Raw genomic sequence first — 20,541 nt, 5'->3', positions numbered from 1 at the left:
TGATCCGTGACAGAGCAACCTGCTTTCAAATGGAAGGCCACGTTCAAAAATAGAGGTGAGAAACAAACTATCCACAGGTAAGTGTGAAGAGAGAATTATTTCCTATAATCCAGATACCCATAGAAACTTGTAACCGTCTAACAAAAAGACATTCAAAAAGAAAAGTAAAGTATATTGAAACAATGGCTGCAGAGAGGGACACACCCAAAACCTCTTGCAAATACTCAATGTGTGAATATTAAGGCAAGGTTGCCCTTTCAAATATACACCAACCAGACTGTAATCTATTAACCTAACACACTACTGTGACAATGTGTTCAGCAGGTTACTAACCTAATGAAAACTATTTGTCCATTTATTATACTGGCTTTAAATGATAAATTGGTGAATTGGCAAAGCAATGCCCACGGAAACAGTTTGATCAGACATTATTGCACCATTGCCCTACATGCTAGTGAGCTTAATTTTATATTGATCTCACTGGAGAATCAAACAATTAGATTTTGAATTCAATTAATTCAAAATGTGAGATGTCAGTTCTGGGGAACGTTGCACATTGTCAGATGAAGCATTGAAGAACCAGATACAGGGTAGGTTACCTGTAGTTTGCCCCAACATCCCTCAAACCCCCATTGACACCTGTGTATATACTTAAATCCACACTAAACAAAACATCCAACTTGCTGTGTGTGACACCCTTGCTCATTTAATGTCAAGCACAGACCCACTTTTGTTCTGCACAAGCTTTATCTCAGCAAATCAGCCTTGGTAACACACTTTCCTTTCTCAATGATAAATTCCAATGCTGCAATTTGAAACGCTAAAGTAACAGAATGTTTTAAGTAGTGGCATCTTTTACTGATTAAGCTCAGTGCAAAAGTTCTAATGGGATTTTTGAAATTTTGAATACAAATGAAAAGTGAATCTGAAAGAAAGTCACCAATACAACCACTTCCAATTAGCTTTTATTTTTCTGGCGAGAACTCAATCAGCAAATCATTGAACGATAACAGCAGCAGCCATGGAAAATTCCACCTTGGATGTAGGAAAGTGTGGGAACCAACAGGGCAAAAAATGTCTTTAAAGTACTATGTGAGAAATAGCAGACACTAAAACACCACGTGGGAAACCAGAAAAAGATGGTAGCTACTAAATACCATATTCTTCTAATTGAGATAATGCATTACAATAAATAGACATTTTAAAAGCTAGTTTGTATAATTTATAAATGAGTAAAAAGAAATGAATAAACTGTGAAATTTAACATTGCATATCATACACTTCTCTTCCTCATCTTTATTAAAGTCACCACAAAGAAATCCAGCCAATTTGGTATACAGGTATGCATCCGCAACACAAAATTGAATCATTTTCCAGACACCAAATACTATTTCTGGTGTAAAATGTTTGATGTTAAAGATGACTCTGGCAAGCCACAATCTAGATATGTAATTAATAAATATGATGTTAAAATATCTTAATTTTTTAAATGTATTTTTTTATTTCTCACAAATATTTAATTTAAAATCAGGGTGAAATCTTCTTTGCAACTCTCAGGAGCAAAACAATGTAGAAATCATTCCATATTTTTAACAGATAAATATTTTGCCATATCAGAAACATCGTATTATAAAAAATATATGCATTTCTTTAAAACGGGTTTTAATTGAATGATATTACTGGGAGGAAGTGTCCCACCCTTAAAGTATATTGAAGTTACTCACCATAGTTGGTAACATCTGCATCTCAGATCTATTAACAGTCACTACCTACAATGTAAAAGCAAGATCCGGTGCGAGCGTCCAACGTGTTTCTTTTTTGTACACACTTCAGCTAAAAAATGCATCATTTTGTATTTTCTCAGGTAAAGGTATTTCAGGTGTGGTTACAGGACTGCACACCGCTGCATCCTAAACACATGATAGATCATTTTAAACTGCAAACCTTGTCTTATTGCAGATGGCTCAACAGATCAGAGTTAAAGGCCATAAATGGCCTACCTATTCTAATAATTAGAATTTAAGGCCATCAGAAAAATATTTAGAAAAGCGTAAAGCTAGACTGCCTGGTCTTCAATGTTCACTCAAAATTATGGTTTTATAAAATGCACAAAGTAGCCCCAACTTCAACTCCAATTAACAGAACCCGAGACCATTTCAATTTCCTGTTTATATCTCTCAAAGCAGCTGAAGCTGACTTCCTGTGAGGCAACCTGACCACAACTCGACAGCAGGTTTGCTCTACAGCAGAAAATATGTAATTAGACAAAATATTTAGGTTTTATGTTTCATCTCTCTGAGAAAAACTGTTGTTACATCAAATTGAATGCAAAACAGTGATTCAGATCTTTAACATGCAAGTTAGAGAAAGAAACATGGGTTGAACAAAAATATTCAAAGTATGTTCATCATAGGGGAGTGGATCGAGAAGGGAGAGTGGATCGAGAAGGGACAGAGTGCTTAACAAAAAAGTAATAGGACATCAGAAGAAAATGGAAAAAAGATAAAACTAAAGGCATTATTTTTGAATATGCCAAACATTTGTAACAAAATAGATGACTAGCACAGGCAGAAATAAACAGGTTTAATCTAATAGCCATTATGAAGAGTGGTTGCAGAGTGACCCTTCTTGCAGCTTATTTTCCTGCCTAACATTGTACCATCAGCAAAATTTCCACTCAGTTGCCTGATCTAGGTTCTTGATAAAGATTAAGTAGCCAAAGCCCAAGCATTGATTCTTGTCATTATTTATTTACCGTCAACTTTTAACCTGGTTTTCTAATCTATTTAAGCCAACTCATGCCTCGTACCGATGTAGCTTGCTTTGTTAACATTTAGAATTCTAGTATATCATTCTCAAACTCAATGTGAAGTTTATCATATAATTACTACCCTATCTCATTACACAGTACTAAATCACAGAACTGTCCTTTGTTGGTTCTGAACATACTGTAAAGAGGATGCTAAGAGGCTGAAATGAGCACAGTCAGGTTAAGGGAGTGGACAAGAAAACAGCAGATGGAATATAATGTGCAGAATTGTGAACTACTATCATTTTGGTTGGAAGAATAGAAAAGCTGAACTCTTAAAATGGTCAATGATGAGGAAAAGTTCGTATTCAGAGGAACCTGGGTATCCTTGAGCAAAAATCAAAGTGAACATGCAGGTGCAGCAAATAATTAGGAAAGCTAGTGGCATTTTGTACTGTAATCCCTTTTACTAAAGGTCAAGATTAAAGGCATCTTACTGCAATTATTTAGGTTTTTGATGAGACCACATTGTACATTAACCCGAGAAAGGAAAAATAATCAAATTAATCTTCACTAGATGGATTCTATAAATGAGAGAATTTTTCTATGAGGAGCGATTGAGTAGGCTACTCTGGAATTTAGAAGTCATCTGATTGAAATATATAAAATTCTTAAAGGGCTTGATGGTGTAAATGCTCAGAGGATATTTTTCTTGGCTGGAGAATCTAGGGCTAGAGGTCTGCCATTTTGGACTGAGATGAGGGAAATGTCTTCATGAGAAAGAATTGCAAAGTTTTGGAATTTTCGACCTGAGGGGGCTATGGATGCTCGGACATTGAGCTTACTCAAGACCGAGATGGATAGATTTTGAATTACAAAGGGAAAGAAGGGGTATGGGGATAGCACAGAAGAGGTGATGTTAAGGTAAAAGATCAAGATGTTGATGAATAGTAGAGCTGGCTCAAAGTTGAGAATCGGCTACTTGTTATACTCATAACCAAGTGAAACAGACAAATCATTTCAAATAAATCGCCAGTCTGCAAGTTACCTCACTCTTTCAATTTCCGAGTAGGATTTGAAACCATTATTGCCATTTTATGGTGGGCTTTACTTTCGAAAAATGCTTTTAAATTAGAAATCTTGATTTTGAAAATGTGGATTAAAGATGTGCATCTTCGACTAAAACTGATTCTACAAATTAACAATCAGACTTGTTGATGGCCTTTCCCCCTCTAAACATTTAGAAAACAATTTACTAATAAACAGCCTCTCAATTCAATTTAATTAATTGATGTCAACTAGCTAAAGTAAATTTATCATGTCATGAAAACAGAGTGCCAATGAATTGCAAAACAAACTTTTAATCCTCTTGCAATAGAACAAGTGTTAGGCTGCGCTTTAGAGTCAAAATGTATGACAGAGATATGGCAGAGATGTGGCAGGCATGTCAAAAAAAGAACTGTTCAAAAACTCATTTTTTAAAAACTTATGAATTATGTGGAATTAAATTGTATTTTAATACATTGCTTGTTTAAAACCACTGCTCACATTACGGGAATGTGAATCTGAACTCTGTTTAATGTCACAACATGTTACCAAACTGCTGAAGTCCTGATACTAGAGACAACATAATAAACAAGATGGAGGTGGTGTTATCTCAGAATCTTGCATACACACAACCATAAGAGTTATTTTCAAGGATGTCCCCCAACAGCAACAGGAATAGATTTGGCCCTGTTGGAGGTTGAGGCGGCCATGTTTTCAAGGCACCAAAAAACTAAGTTCAGCTCACACCTACACTGACCAAAGAAGCAGCTTTTAGCTCTTTTGATTTGATTTATTATTGTCACATGTATTAGTACACAGTGAAAAGTATTGTTTTTTGCACGATATACAGACAAAGCATGCTGTTCATAGAGAAGGAAACGAGAGAGTGCAGAGTGTAGTGTTACAGTCATAGCTAGGATGTAGAGAAAGGTCAACTTAATGCAAGGTAGGTCCATTCAAAAGTCTGATGGTAGCAGGGAAGAAACTGTTCTTGAGTCAGTTGGTACGTGACCTCAGACTTTTGTATCTTTTTCCGAAGGAAGAAGATAGAAGAGAGAATGTCTGGAGCGCGTGAGGTCCTTAATTATGCTGGCTGCTTTGCTGAGGCAACAGGAAGTGTAATCAGAGTCAATGGATGGGAGGCTGGTTTGCGTGATGGACTGGGCTACATTCATGACCTTTTGTAGTTTCTTACAGTCTTGTGCAGAGCAGGAGCCAGGCCAAGCTGTGATACAACTAGAAATAATGCATCTTTCGGCACGGTAGCACAGTGGTTAGCACTGCTGCTTCACAGCTCCAGGGACCTGGGTTCGATTCCCGGCTTAGGTCACTGTCTGTGTGGAGTTTGCACATTCTCCTCATGTCTGCGTGGGTTTCCTCCGGGTGCTCCGGTTTCCTCTGACAGTCCAAAGATGTGCGGGTTAGGTTGATTGGCCATGTTAAATTGCCCCTTAGTGTCCTGAGATGCGTAGGTTAGAGGGATTAGCGGGTAAATATGTAGGGATATGGAGGTAGGGCCTGCGTGGGGTTGCGGTCGGTGCAGACTCGATGGGCCAAATGGCCTCTTTCTGCACTGTAGGGTTTCTATGATTCTATGATCTGTAAAGGTTGGTGAGAGTCATAGCTGACATGACAAATTTCCTTAGTCTTCTGAGAAAGTAGAGGTGTTGGTGGGCTTTCTTAACCGAAGTGTCGGCATGGGGGGACCAGGACACGTTGTTGGTGAGCTGGACACCTAAAAACATGAAGCTCCCGACCATTTCTACTTCATCCCCATTAATGTAGACGGGGCATGTTCTCCTTTATGCTTCCTGAAGTCGATGACAATCTCCTTCAATTTGTTGACATTGAGGAAGAGATTATTGTCACTGCACCAGTTCACCTGTTTTCTATCTCCTTGTGGGGCACCGGTGTTGAGGATGATCGTGGAGGAGGTGTTGTTGCCTATCCTTACTGATTGTGGTCTGTGGGTTGGGAAGTTCAGGATCCAGTCACAGAGGAAGGAGCCGAGGCCCAGGCCACAGTGTTTGGAGATGAATTTCGTCTGAATAATGGTGTTGAAGACTGAGCTGTTGTCGATAAATAGAGTCTGACATAGGTGTCTTTATTATCCAGGTGTTTCAGGATTGAGTGCAGGGCCAGGGAGATGGCATCTGCTGTGGACCTGTTGCGGCAGTAGGTGAACTGTAATGAATCTGGGCAGTCTGGAAGGCTGGAATTGATTCATGCCTTGACTAACCTTTCAAAGCACTTCATAATGATGGATGTCAGAGCCACCAGACGATAGTCATTAAGGCACACTGCTTGGCTTTTCTTTGGTACCAGGATGATGGTCATCTTCTTGAAGCAGGCAGGACCCCAGATTGTTCTAAAGTAAGGTTGAAGATGTCTGCGAATACCCCCGCCAGCTGATCCACGCAGTATCTGAGTGCTCGTACAGATATCCCATCCGGGCCAGTTGCTTTCCTTGGGTTGACCTTCGAGAAAGCTGCTCTGACATCTGCAATGGTGACCCCAGATACAGGTTCATCCGAGGCTTCCAGAGTGAAGGGGTGCTCTCGCTGACCTCTTGCTCAAAATGGGCACAGAATGTATTGAGCTCATCAGGGAGGGGTGCGTTGGAGCCTTCATCTTGTAGCTGGTTATGTCTTGCAGACCTTGCCATAGTTGGCAGGGGTGTGTGTGGCTAGCCTGGGACTCTAGCTTGGTCCGGTACTGTCTTTTGGCATCTTTGATGGATCTTCTTAGGTCGTATCTGGCTTTCTTGTATAGTCATGATGTGGAGATGCCGGCGTTGGACTGGGGTAAGCACAGTAAGAAGTCTCACAACACCAGGTTAAAGTCCACAGGTTTATTTGGTAGCAAATACCATAAGCTTTCGGAGCAATGCTCCTTCGTCAGATGAAGTGGTCTCTGTTCTCAAACAGGGCACAGACACAGAAATCAAATTACAGAATACTGATTAGAATGCAAATCTCTACAGCCAGCCAGGTCTTAAATGCACAGACAATGTGGGTGGAGGGAGCATTCAACACAGGTTAAAGAGATGTGTATTGTCTCCAGACAGTACAGCTTGTGAAATTGTGCAAGTCCAGGAGTCAAGCTGTGGGGGTTACTGATAATGTGACATAAATCCAACATCCCGGTTTAGACCGTCCTCATGTATGCGGAACTTGGCTATCAGTTTCTGCTCAGTGACTCTGCGCTGTCGTGTGTCGTGAAGGCCGCCTTGGAGAATGCTTACCTGAAGATCCAAGGCTGAATGCCCGTGACTGTCACGGGCAGCAGTCACGGGCATTCAGCCTTGGATCTTCAGGTAAGCGTTCTCCAAGGCGGCCTTCACGACACACGACAGCGCAGAGTCACTGAGCAGAAACTGATAGCCAAGTTCCGCATACATGAGGACGGTCTAAACCGGGATGTTGGATTTATGTCACATTATCAGTAACCCCCACAGCTTGACTCCTGGACTTGCACAATTTCACAAGCTGTACTGTCTGGAGACAATACACATCTCTTTAACCTGTGTTGAATGCTCCCTCCACCCACATTGTCTGTGCATTTAAGACCTGGCTGGCTGTAGAGATTTGCATTCTAATCAGTATTCTGTAATTTGATTTCTGTGTCTGTGCCCTGTTTGAGAACAGAGACCACTCCATCTGACGAAGGAGCATTGCTCCGAAAGCTTATGGTATTTGCTACCAAATAAATCTGTTGGACTTTAACCTGGTGTTGTGAGACTTCTTTCTTGTATAGGTCAGGGTGGCCTGACTTGAACGCCTCAGACCTAGACTTCAGCAAGCAGTGGATATCCCTGTTCATCCATGGTTGGATTTGCTTCTTTGGCACACAGTCTTCTACACACTTACTAATGAAGTCAGTTACTGTAATGGCGTACTCATTCAGGCTGGTCGCAGAGTTTTTAAATACTGACCAGTCCACTGACTCTAATCAGTCCGGTAGGAGATCATCTGATTCCTCAGACCTGGTCCAGACCTGCTCCCTGGTCCACCTGAACTTTGGGGAAAGTACACTGGCCAATTTGGGTAAAGCAATTGTTCCTCTGCAATATGAAAGGAGCTGTTTACTGGGCATCCAGAAACTAAGGTTCCAGAATAAATTTGGGCGGCATGGTGACACAGTGGTTAGCACTGCTACCTCACAGCGCCAGGGATCTGGGTTCAATTCCACCTTGGGTGACTGGCTGTATGGATTTTGCACATTCTCCCCGTGTCTGCATGGGGTTCCTCCGGGTGCTCCAGTTTTCTGGATGTGCGGGTTAGGTGGATTAGCCATGCTAAATTGCCTCTCGGTGTCTGAGGGAAACAAGCAGGGTAAATACGTGGGGTAATGGGGATAGGGCCTGGGTGGGGTTGTTGTCGGTGCAGGCTTAATGGGCCGAAAGAATCCCTGCCAATGATTCTAAGAAATCTTTAATATAAACTGACATTACCATCACATATAGCTTACTTTACTTACACAATACAGGCTTCACACTTTTAATGAATACGTACAAATTCATATATATAATCTAAACCGTTCGACATTTTCGAGTTAGCTGGTGGGTAACAACTCTTCATGTAAAACATACTATTCCACAACTAAAACACAAATTGGTTCATAAGGCATTACTGAAACTCCATGAAATCATTGGTTAAGGTTACAGAAGATGTTATTTCAACAGTTTTGTTTTGTCTCCTTGTGGACACCGAGGAACCGTGTACAAACCGGAAGATAATGGGTGCGATTTTCCCGACCCACTGTGCTGTTCAAGTAGTGCAGTGGGCCGGGAAATGTTAGTGGGGGAAATGTTAGTGGGGGAAATGTTAGTGGGGGTAATGTTAGTGGGGGTAATGTTAGTGGGGGTAATGTTAGTGGGGGTAATGTTAGTGGGGGTAATGTTAGTGGGGGTAATGTTAGTGGGGGGCCTGTAGCAGGAATCGCAACTAGTGTCCAGCCCATTGTGACTTTTCCAGGCCTTTTTTTTAACGTAATCAGCCTGCGCTGGAAATCAGCACGGAGCTGATTACAATGTGGAAATTCCGCCAGGAGAGGTTCCCACCAGCAGGGATTAAAGGTGGTCCCCATTAACAGGGACCAGGTGTGATCACCTCATTGGTGGGGACAGATACCACTGAGGCCCCCATGGGAGGTCAGAGGCAGGGAGGGGTGCCCCTTGGGCAGTGCCACGCTGGCAATGCCCACTGGCACTGGGTAGTGCCAAGGGGGCAGGGCCAATTGATTGGGGGGGGGGGAGAAATCACTGCACCTCTGCATCTCTGCATTAGGGATCGGTGTGATTTGGAGGGAGGAGAGCGATGGGACTGACCATGCCATGGCTAGGCGGGGGGGGTCAGGGAAGCAGGCCATCGGGGGGAGCAGGAGGGTCACGGAGATAAGTGGGGAAGCCAGCGATGTGGAGGTCAGTGCGCATGTTCCGACCTCCCTACTGACAGATCTGTGCATGTGCAATAGCCCGCACAACATGCTGATACCGGCTTCTTGGGCAGGATTAGGCCCCGCCCCCTCTACTGGCGTGAATCCCCAGCCGTCTCTGTGAAGCGCAGAGTGCCAGAAATCCATCCCACTAAGTACACCCACAAAAAGGCAGGAAAATCTCCAGTTTTTGCACCCATTGGGCACTTAGAATTTTTGCGGGAAATATCCAAGTTTGGAATGGGCATTTCCCCACTTTTCCCCCCTCTTATCCTGGAGGCTCCAATCCTTACAGGATACCTATTCATGCCTGTTGCAGCTGCAACTCAGCATTCTTCATTTCTGCTCTTATATGCTAACAAACCTCATTATACTCTAAATTAATGAAAATATAATCAACTACATCTTACACAAAAGATTTCAAGCACAAAAACATGCAATTGTCAAACAGATCTCCACCAGTGCTTATGCTCCACGCAAACATCCACATCCCCTGCATCATGTCATCTGCCAACATCCCTTGATACGTTTCTCCCTCATGTCTAAGTAACTGCATGCATCTATGCTATTCGCCTTAACCACTCCATGTGATATACATTTTCATATTCTTACTAGTCAAGTTCCAGCCAAGTTCCTCCCGAGTTCCTTATTGAATTTTTCAGTGGCTACCTTACATTATTGTTATTACTTCTGGATTCACCCAGAAGTGGAAACATTTTCTTTACCTCCACCCTATCAGCCACTTCATAATTTTAAAATCCTCTATTAGGTCACTCTTTTCTTTCTACAGGAAACAGCCCCAGCCTGTTCAGTCTTTTCTGATGGTTGTAGTTATTTTTGCACATTCTCCAGTGCTGATATATCCTTTTTTATAATACGGCGACCTGAACAATACATGATACTCTTAAGTGAACATTCAACACAAATTTAACACAACTTCTCTGCTTTTGAATTCTACTTCTCTAGAATGGAAACAATCTTTTTTTTTGCATTTATTTTTTGTTTTGGAAGTCTGCACTGCTGCTTTTAATTATCTGTAACCCTAAATCCCTATTCTCCTCGACCCCATTTAAATGTTTATTTTCCTTAATTCACTGATCAAAATGCACCACATGGAATTGCCTGTACTGAACTTAATTTGCTATTTACACAGTCATGTCATCATGTTAATGTCATCTTGTATTTTGTCGCAGTGCTCATCAGTATTAACAACAGCACCCCGCCCTTCCCACAAAATTAGGTCACTTAGATAGATTTCTGCTTCCCAGAATCCTAATCATAAGTTGTGGACAACAGTGGTCCCAGCACTGATTGTTATGGAATAACATTTCCCACCTTCGATCAATCTGAATGCATATCTTTAATCCCCTACATTCAATTTTCTGTTTTATATTAAGTCATCTATTTTGATATTTGTCCCCAGAATCCACAACATGTTCTGACCTTGGTAAAGAGTCTACCATAGAGAACTTGAAGTTTATAACACAAAAAGCAACAGAATTATCAAGACACTTTTGGATGTCTGAAATGAGTAAGATGAAAGCATTTCCAACTTTAACAACAGTCTCCTAGACATTTTGCAATGCTATTTACATTATACTGAACATACAATATGAATTCACTCCATTAATGTTGTACTGTAACATGATCTGCAAAAAAATAGGAACCAATTGTTCCTGGGTGCCACTGCACTGTAGTCACATACCAAGAAGCAAATAGGCAAGAATCAGTATCAGGGTGTCATGCTTTTCCAGATTTTTTACCTTCAGTTTATTTGACCCCATCTTACCTGACCCTCTGACTTAGGTCGGGTGATATGAGGGCAGTCTAGGCAGGGCATCCCTTGGGCCTTGTGTCTAAGCTGAGTTGAAGGAAAGAGGAACACCCCCCCCCGCCCCCTTTTTTTAAAAACAGCACTAGTAACAAGGTAAGTTAAGGGTCTATTGTTTCAAGGTCCTTGGCAGGCCAGGACCTTGATAAGTGTCTAATACAAGTGGATAGGATTTTGGAGGTAGGAGGATAATGGGAAGTAGGGGTCATGGTCGGGAAGGAGTGTTCGGTTGGAGCTGAGGGAGGATTGGGGTTGCAGATGGGAACGGGAGTCACAGCCGGGGTGTCACAGACAGGAGTGGGACGGTCGCATATGGGTGGGTCGGAGTTGGGGACATGGAGAGATTGAGGAGACTGGGGGTCATGGGGGTTGGAGGTTGTTGGTGACAAAGAGTCCCAGAAGTGGGTCATAGTCCATTGGAGGGTCATAGTCCATTGGAGGTGGGGAGGCTAGTTTGGCGTCTGTACAATAGTTACCCAGAAGTTAGGAGTGGTTTTAATCCTTCTAACATTTTCTGGGTAACTATTGTTTTTTGAGTCAAACAAATTAACAATTAAAAGGGACATAGAACATAGAAAAAATACAGCACAAACAGGCCTTTCGGCCCACAAGTTGCGCCGGTCATGCCCCTACCTACCTAGGCTTATATATAGGCTTACCTATAACCCTCAATCCTATTAAGTCCCATGTACTCATCCAGAAGTCTCTTAAAAGACCCTATCGAGTTTGCCTCCACCACCACTGATGGCAGCCGATTCTACTCACCCACCACCCTCTGAGTGAAAAACTTACCCCTGACATCTCCTCTGTACCCACTACACATTTATCCGGGTTGAAGTCCATCTGCCACTTCTCCGCCGAGTCTTGCATCCTAGCTATGTCACGATGCAGCTTCTGACATCCCTCCAACCTATCCACAACCTTCGTGTCATCGGCAAACTTACCAACCCATCCCTCCACTTCCTCATCCAGGTCATTTATGAAAATGACAAACAGCAAGGGTCCCAGAACAGATCCCTGGGGCACTCCACTGGTGACCGACCTCCATTCAGAAAAAGACCCATCTACAACCACTCTCTGCCTTCTGCAGGCAAGATGTGGAGATGCCGGCGTTGGACTGGGGTAAACACAGTAAGAAGTTTAACAACACCAGGTTAAAGTCCAACAGGTTTATTTGGTAGCAAAAGCCACACAAGCTTTCGGAGCTGCAAGCCCCTTCTTCAGGTGAGTGGGAATTCTGTTCACAAACAGAGCATATAAAGACACAACCTCAAGTTACATGAATAATGGTTGGGATGCGAATACTTACAACTAATCAAGTCTTTAAGAAACAAAACAATGTGAGTGGAGAGAGCATCAAGACAGGCTAAAAAGATGTGTATTGTCTCCAGACAAGACAACCAGTGAAACTCTGTGGGGGTTACAAATAGTGTGCCATGAACCCAATATCCCGGTTGAGGCCGTCCTTGTGTGTGCGGAACTTGGCTATCAGTTTCTGCTCAGCGACTCTGCGCCGTCGTGTGTCGCGAAGGCCGCCTTGGAGAACGCTTACCCGAATATCAGAGGCCGAATGCCCGTGACCGCTGAAGTGCTCCCCAACAGGAAGAGAACAGTCTTGCCTGGTGATTGTCGAGCGGTGTTCATTCATCCATTGTCGCAGCGTCTGCATAGTTTCCCCAATGTACCATGCCTCGGGACATCCTTTCTTGCAGCGTATCAGGTAGACAACGTTGGCCGAGTTGCAAGAGTATGTACCGTGTACCTGGTGGATGGTGTTCTCACGTGAGATGATGGCATCTGTGTCGATGATCGGCACGTCTTGCAGAGGTTGCTGTGGCAGGGTTGTGTGGTGTCATGGTCACTGTTCTCCTGAAGGCTGGGTAGTTTTCTGCGGACAATGGTCTGTTTGAGGTTGTGCGGTTGTTTGAAGGCAAGAAGTGGGGGTGTGGGGATGGCCTTGGCGAGATGTTCGTCTTCATCAATGACATGTTGAAGGCTCCGGAGGAGATGCCGTAGCTTCTCCGCTCCGGGGAAGTACTGGACAACGAAGGGTACTCTGTCCACTGTGTCCCGTGTTTGTCTTCTGAGGAGGTCGGTGCGGTTTTTCGCTGTGGCGCGTTGGAACTGTTGATCACGGGCATTCGGCCTCTGATATTCGGGTAAGCGTTCTCCAAGGCGGCCTTCGCGACACACGATGGTGCAGAGTCGCTGAGCAGAAACTGATAGCCAAGTTCCGCACACACGAGGACGGCCTCAACCCGGATATTGGGTTCATGGCACACTATTTGTAACCCCCACAGAGTTTCACTGGCTGTCTTGTCTGGAGACAATACACATCTTTTTAGCCTGTCTTGATGCTCTCTCCACTCACATTGTTTTGTTTCTTAAAGACTTGATTAGTTGTAAGTATTCGCATTCCAACCATTATTCATGTAAATTGAGGTTGTGTCTTTATATGCTCTGTTTGTGAACAGAATTCCCACTCACCTGAAGAAGGGGCTTGCAGCTCCGAAAGCTTGTGTGGCAAATAAACCTGTTGGACTTTAACCTGGTGTTGTTAAACTTCTTATTCTGCAGGCAAGCCAGTTCTGAATCCACAAGGCAACAGCCCCTTGGATCCCATGCCCTCTCACTTTCGCGAGAAGTCTTGCATGGGGGACCTTATCGAACGCCTTGCTGAAGTCCATGTAAACCACATCTACCGCTTTTCCTTTGTCAATGTGTTTAGTCACATTTTCAAAGAACTCCACCAGGCTCATAAGGCACGATTTGCCTTTGACAAAGCCATGCTGACTACTTTTGAGCATACTAAACTTCTCTAAATGTTCATAAATCCTGTCCCTCAGGATCTTCTCCATCAACTTACTAACCACTGAGGTTAGACTCACCGGTCGGTAATTTCCTGGGCTATCCCTATTCCCTTTCTTGAATATAGGAACCACATCCCCAATCCTCCGGAACCTCTCCCGTCTCCATCGACGACGCAAAGATCATCGCCAGAGGCTCTGCAATCTCTTCCCTCGCCTCCCACAGTAACCTGGGGTACATCCCATCTGGTCCCGGCGGCTTATCTATCTTGATGCTTTTCAAAATTTCCAACACATCCTCTGAATGTCCACATACTCGATCTTTTCAGTCCGCCTCAATCCTGTAGTACAACCACCCAGGTCTTTTTCCACCGTGAATACCGAGGTAAAATATTCATTAAGCACCTCTGCTATTTCTTCCGGTTCTGTACAGACTTTCTCACCTTCACCTTTTATAGGTCCTATTCCTTCACATCTCATCCTTTTACTCTTCACATATTTATAGAACGCCTTAGGATTCTCCTTAATCTTACCTGCCAAGGCCTTCTCGTGACCCCTTCTGGCTCTCCTAATTTCTTTCTTAAGTCCCTTCCTACAAGCCGTATACTCATCTAGATCCCTATCATCGCCAAGCTCTCTGAACCTTTTGTACGCTTTCCTTTTCTTTCTCACTAGGTTCAGCGCAGCTTTCGTGCACCACGGTTCCCATAACTGACCAACACCTCCCTGTCTCACCGGAACGTTGTTATACAGAACTCCAGACAAACATTCCTTGAAAATCTGCCACCTTACTTCGGTACTTTTCCTTGAGAATGCCTCCTTCCAATTTACGCCTCTAATCTCCTGCCTGATGGCTTCATATTTCCCCTTACTCCAGATACACACTTTCCTAGCTTGCCTGATCCTCTCTCTTTCCAATGCTAGCATAAAGGAGATAGAGTTATGATCACTATCCCCAAGATGCTCCCCCACTGAGAGATCCGACACCTGTCCAGGCTCATTAGCCAGTACCAGATCGAGTACAGCCTCTCCTCTTGTAGGCTTATCCACATGTTGTGTCAGGAAACCCTCCTGAACACACCTAACAAACTCCTCCTCATCCAAACCCCTTACCCTAGGGATATTCCAATCAATGTTTGGGAAACTAAAGTCTCCCATCACGACAACCCTGTTATTCCTACATCTCTCCAGGATCTGTTTCCCTATCTGCTCCTCAACATCCCTGTTACTATTGGGCGGCCTGTAGAAAACACCCAGCAAAGTTATCGACCCCTTCCTGCTCTGAACTTCCACCCACAGAGACTCCATAGACAATCCCTCCACGGCTTCCACCTTCTCTACAGCTGTGACACTATCCCTGATCAGCAGTGCCACTCCCCCCCCCCCCCCCCACCCCTCCCCCCCTCTTTTGCCTCCCTCTCTGTCCTTTCTGAAACCCGGCACCTGAAGTATCCAGTCCTGTCCCTGTCCCCAAGTCTCCGTAATGGCCACGACATCACACTCCCAAGCATCGATCCACACTCTAAGCTCATCCACTTTATTCACTACACTCCTGGTGTTAAAATAGACACATCTCAAACCTTTGGTCTGAGCTCTTCCCTTCTCCATCACCCGTCTACTCTCCCTCTTACATTGTGTACAATCCTTCTCTATTTGCAGGCTAACCTCCTCACTCTCAGTCACCTCATCACGATTCCTTCCCCCCAACCTTTCTAGTTTAAAGTCTCCCCAGTAGCCTTAGCCAACCTTCCTGCCAGGATATTGGTCCCCCTGGGATTTAAGTGCCACCCGTCTTTTTTGTACAGGTCACACCTTCCCCTAAAGAGGTCTCAATGATCTGGGTAACTATTGGTGTAACTCACTTGGAGCCATCCAAAGTTTGCAATTTTAGATGATTCCCTGTGCAGGGCAGTTGCCATATGGAAGTGTTTACTTTTGGGCAATTGCCATGCAAATCTTATCTGGAAAGGTCCCAGTGCAGCTTTGGGGTACCCCCTAATATGACACCCTGGAGCTTCAAAGTTACAGGCCAATGTATCAGTACACCAACCACACAAAGAGCAGAAAGAAATTTAAAAGTTCCAGAATTTTGAGTGGTATTTTACGGTCCCATCACAACTAGTGTGAGCCAGAAAATGTGGCCAGCAATTCAAAAGTCCATTGACTCCGGCGAGACTGGAAATTTCTGCTCTCTGAGTCTACAAAGTGAGACTATTTCCAACTTATAGGAAGCAGAACTCAATAGTTAGATAAACCATTCAGGCGAATGATTTTAAAATGATGGAGGAACACCTGGCCCCAGAGATTGATGGCAGGGCTGTCCAGCAAAATGATTGCGGGCAGGGATTAACAGTTGGTATTGGAGTGGGATCAGAGGGCTGTCAGGAAGGAGGAAGAGGTCTGGAATATTTAGGGGAGTGATAGTGGTTGGGAATGATGTTGGGAGTGAGGGGCTCGAAGATTGAAGCCAGGAGCTAGGCCAGAGTTGGGAGTGAGACTGAAGATATTGGGACTGGCAACAATGGTAATTATGGTAAGTAAATACTTTAGTTAATTCCTTCCTGTTTACTGTTAGTTTTCCCTAGAGGTGGTGATCAGCACTGGTGCTGGCCGACTAAGGCGTAATCCGAAGCTGCAAGAAGGTGGTGAACAGGCCTTTAGGTCCCATATTTGCATCTGTCAATGGCCCAACATCTGCTACAGATATGGGTAAAAGTCACGTCATCTGGCTTTTATCAAAATGGCGTCTGATGTGGCCTGTGCAAGAACTGTGCACTGGCTCATGCATGTATGGAGGCCACTTTAGATACAAAACAGCACCTGTAGCGATGGAAACCTGGGTGCTACGGTGCCCAATTTCTGGCCCAGAACTGTGGTCAGGTCAGGTTGTTAAAAGGTGATGCTCTGGATCAAAGTAATTTTATTTCAAGGGCTCTCCTCGAGCTTTTCTTGAGGGTTACCTTTTGACTTTTGGTTTTGGTTTTTGATCTTTGGTTTCCAGGGGCTCCTTCTTATTCTCACTTACTCCTTTGTTAGAAGATACAGTCAAGTATTACAAGGCACAAGGCAACAGACATTAAGCTAGCAACAAACCTTTTTTTAAAAATTGACATTTCTACAAACAAAAAGCCACCACCTTAAAACAGTTTCCGCAGACTGGTGAGATCATAGCCAATGCACTTTCATCACGTATGCACAAAGCTGGAAGATTTTAACCACGCAGCTTCTACTCTTTTACTGCATCTCAGATCTCAATCTCACGATTTAAATTTAACAACTGATCTAGCAGCGATACTGATCTAGCATTAATTAATGTTTGTGGAATAGAGTTTCAATCTTCCAACACCTTTTGTGTTTATATGTGTTTCCTAATTTTGCTCCAGAAAGATCTGGTTCTAATTTTTAGATTGTGCTCCCTCATCCTAGACTTCATCCAAGACTCCCATAAATCAGTTGATCATTTACCTCATTATATTTCCTTCATATTAACAGCAAGCAAACTTTCAAAGTATTTCACTAACTGTAAAGCACTTTGAGATTTCCTAAGCTCATAAAAAACACTATAAAAATGCTAGTCATTCATTTGGAATCCTGTTATATGTAAAATTGTTGCAAGTTGTCTTCAACAATCATTTCACTTCCAAGTAATTCACAGTATGTGAAGCACTTTGAGATGTAATAACACGTAAATGCAAATTTTCTATGAAATAAAACTGTTATTACATTTTTAAAACGGTATTAAATTATCCGATTAACAGTGTTCATTACAATAGCAGCCATTGCATTTTTCCTCCTGTAATAGCACTAGAATTTAAGCAGCCTTAAGCTAGGAGACTCCATATTAATTTGCAAGGAATTCATTACGGCAGTGACTTCATGTATTCCTGCTTCCCAGTTAGCTAAGAATTTACTTGTTGACAAATTTAAAACTGTTCTCTTCCCTTTACAGCCTCTCTGTTCTCCCCCTCCACCCCACTAGCCCTGCTCTTCCCTGGCCCAGCAGCCTCACTAACCGCCACCACCTACTTTTCTACTGCTTGTCAAGCATGGGAGAGAAAAGACCTGATTAGAGGATTCTGTCACTTCCATGTACGAGGATGACTTTCCTTTGATTAGTTGCTCCATGATCGAATTTTCCATGGCATTTTGGGGCTTTCAGGGGTGAATTTGTCTGCCACCCCATGTATTTTGAACACTGATGATGCCTCACAGCCAGTCTATTCAGACAATAATACTGTAACCTACTTGTCAAAATTTATTCAGTGTTACAGGTAGCAGCAATTAAGTGCAGTATAGTGGTAAAGATTTTTGCAAAGACTAAATAGATAACAATAGCATTCTCAATAGTCAAGCACAAAGTGGATAAATTGTCTGAAGAGTACAGGAATTACTGATTCTGTGCTGTGTGCAACAGACTCTGAGGCTTCCTTTATTTCAAGCTTTCCTCCATTTAATGTGAAGCATTTTCTGTTCATTACACAACATGGTCTTCACTTCCAATGTCCATACTTGGCCATCCTTCTCTCCTTAACTGTACTTAGGAACCCTTTTAATTCCTGAACTTCTACTCTTGATCTAACTGATCCATTTGTCTTTCAATCCATCCAGTGGATTCTGAGCATCCTCCACCATAGCTACATTTCAAAAGCTGTTATCCTCCTCTTTATCCTCTCTCCAGAATCCAATTCTTGGATTCACGGAGTGCAAAATTCCATAACTGCGACTCTACCAAATGTTTTTTCAGCTTCACACTGATGCTTTTGGACTTCCGGATGCTACTTAAGTCACTGGTCACTCCTTTTGCCATAGCTAAGCTAACCTGGATTTCATTCTTGGTTGTAACTGTGGTGTTCATCATCGAGCCAAGATATTTAAAATTGTCCAGTATCTCTAATTTGGTGCTTCCAATCTTGACTTTTTTATTGCCATTTGGAGCCAGGATGGTGATCTTTACCTCATTTATGTTCAGTTCAAAAGACTGACTGAGACCTAGATCTAGAGAAGTTTGAAGAAAGCCAGAGAAGAAACAAGGCAACGCCAATGATCAAGTAAGGCTATAGTGGAAGTTAATGAATTAACACACTGTGGATAATCAGTAAGTGCAGATATGAGCAGCGTTATGACATCCAGTAATTACTGTAAAAATACTATTTGCTCATTCTTTTCTCCAAAGTACATACTGAAATTTACAAAACTAGAATTAACTGTAAACAAACAGCCTCAGGATACAAAATATAAGAAACTCATCAGAGTGCTAACCCTACAGAATTTTTTCCTACAAATGTTAACTTGAAAGCTTTAAAATATATAAGTTACCAGGCTACTTTGTAAATGTGGCAGACTTCATTTTTAAAATCAGAAATCTAAAACCGAATACTCAGTAGAAATATAACCAATAGCCTTCAGCTCGAGTTCAAGATCCATCACACTGCACAAGTATACAGAATCCTTTTGATCAAAACTACATTATCTTCAATATTGGCATATGTTTCATCAATTGAAGTTGAGCTGCCTTATAAACAATGCATTATAATCCTTATTTGCATGTGGTAAACTATACAAGCCCTGGATGTATTTGATAATTAAAAGATCTGCATTCTTTTGTAATGCTAAACTGAAAGATGAAATAGATGTAAGAATTGAGGAATGAAAAACAACAAAGTGAAATATAAATAGCACAGTATTAACATCTGAAAGAAATGGGTGTTTAGATGATGTATGGATCCAATTGTAGAGTCTTTTTCATGCCATGAATTTTCAATATACAACATTAAATACAAGTCATTTCTGTGAACTATATTTTCAAGAACTAGTCATTTTGCACACAAACGCACATAAGCAGATGGTTTCCTTTTGAGCCATAGATAAATGCTGAGAAAAAACAAGATGAAATGTGTTTGAATTCCACAAAAATTCAGAGACAATTTCCATTGTTACAAAGGAAAATTAATCTGTAATATTCTGGCAAGCCAGGAAGGCACAACAATTGAATGAAGGATATTGCAACATAACATCTATTAGCATAATACATGTGACGTGATTTGCAACTGTAAAACCTTGTCTATAGAGATTGGTAAAATAGTAATTAATAGACTAGCTCCGAAGTCCCTTTTAGACACCCGGGATTTTACATCTGTGATCTGAACCTTTTGTTAAGTTTTATAACATCCATCTGTAACATTAAGTCTTTTTGTTTAGCTTTAGCACACTTGAATTAAGCTAGCACAAATTTGATATGCAACTGCTTTAAAATGCTCACAAACGTAGGTCCACCACAACAGATTATGCTAATTTGAATTCTCTTTCTTCAACCCTCACAACACATGGCCATGAGTGCGGCAATTCTCTTCAATGCTGCAACATTGAAGTTTAAATACATCTAAATAATGATACTATATCTAGCTTTTTCGATATAAAATTTTCCACTTTTGACAGCTATTATCAACATCAAACACCCTCCAACTCAGGTACAGGTATGAAAGCTCTGCTTTCTTCATCATAGCAATGTATCATAACAATGCTTACAAGAGCGCCCCAATGGTACATCAGTGGAATGGCAAATTTCTTCTTTTCATTCATGGTTACACTTTTAGTGTTACAAGTAGTTTTAATGTTTGGATTTTGTCGACAGGAACTAGATCTGAATTGTCCAAACTCATTTCACTTTCACC

General features: G+C 42.4%; 1 protein-coding gene across 3 annotated transcripts in view; it reads right to left on the bottom strand.

Annotated features, from left to right (window-relative positions):
* The window catches only part of LOC144494833 (E3 ubiquitin-protein ligase RNF38), a 195,147-nt gene that overhangs the window by 85,413 nt on the left and 89,193 nt on the right, over nucleotides 1-20,541 (bottom strand). The window lies entirely within an intron of this gene.

This window comes from Mustelus asterias, chromosome 6, assembly GCF_964213995.1.
Source record: "Mustelus asterias chromosome 6, sMusAst1.hap1.1, whole genome shotgun sequence".
Lineage (NCBI taxonomy): Eukaryota > Metazoa > Chordata > Chondrichthyes > Carcharhiniformes > Triakidae > Mustelus > Mustelus asterias.
The sequence above is the reverse complement of the archived record's forward strand: the minus strand, read 5'-3'. Positions and strand labels throughout refer to the sequence as shown.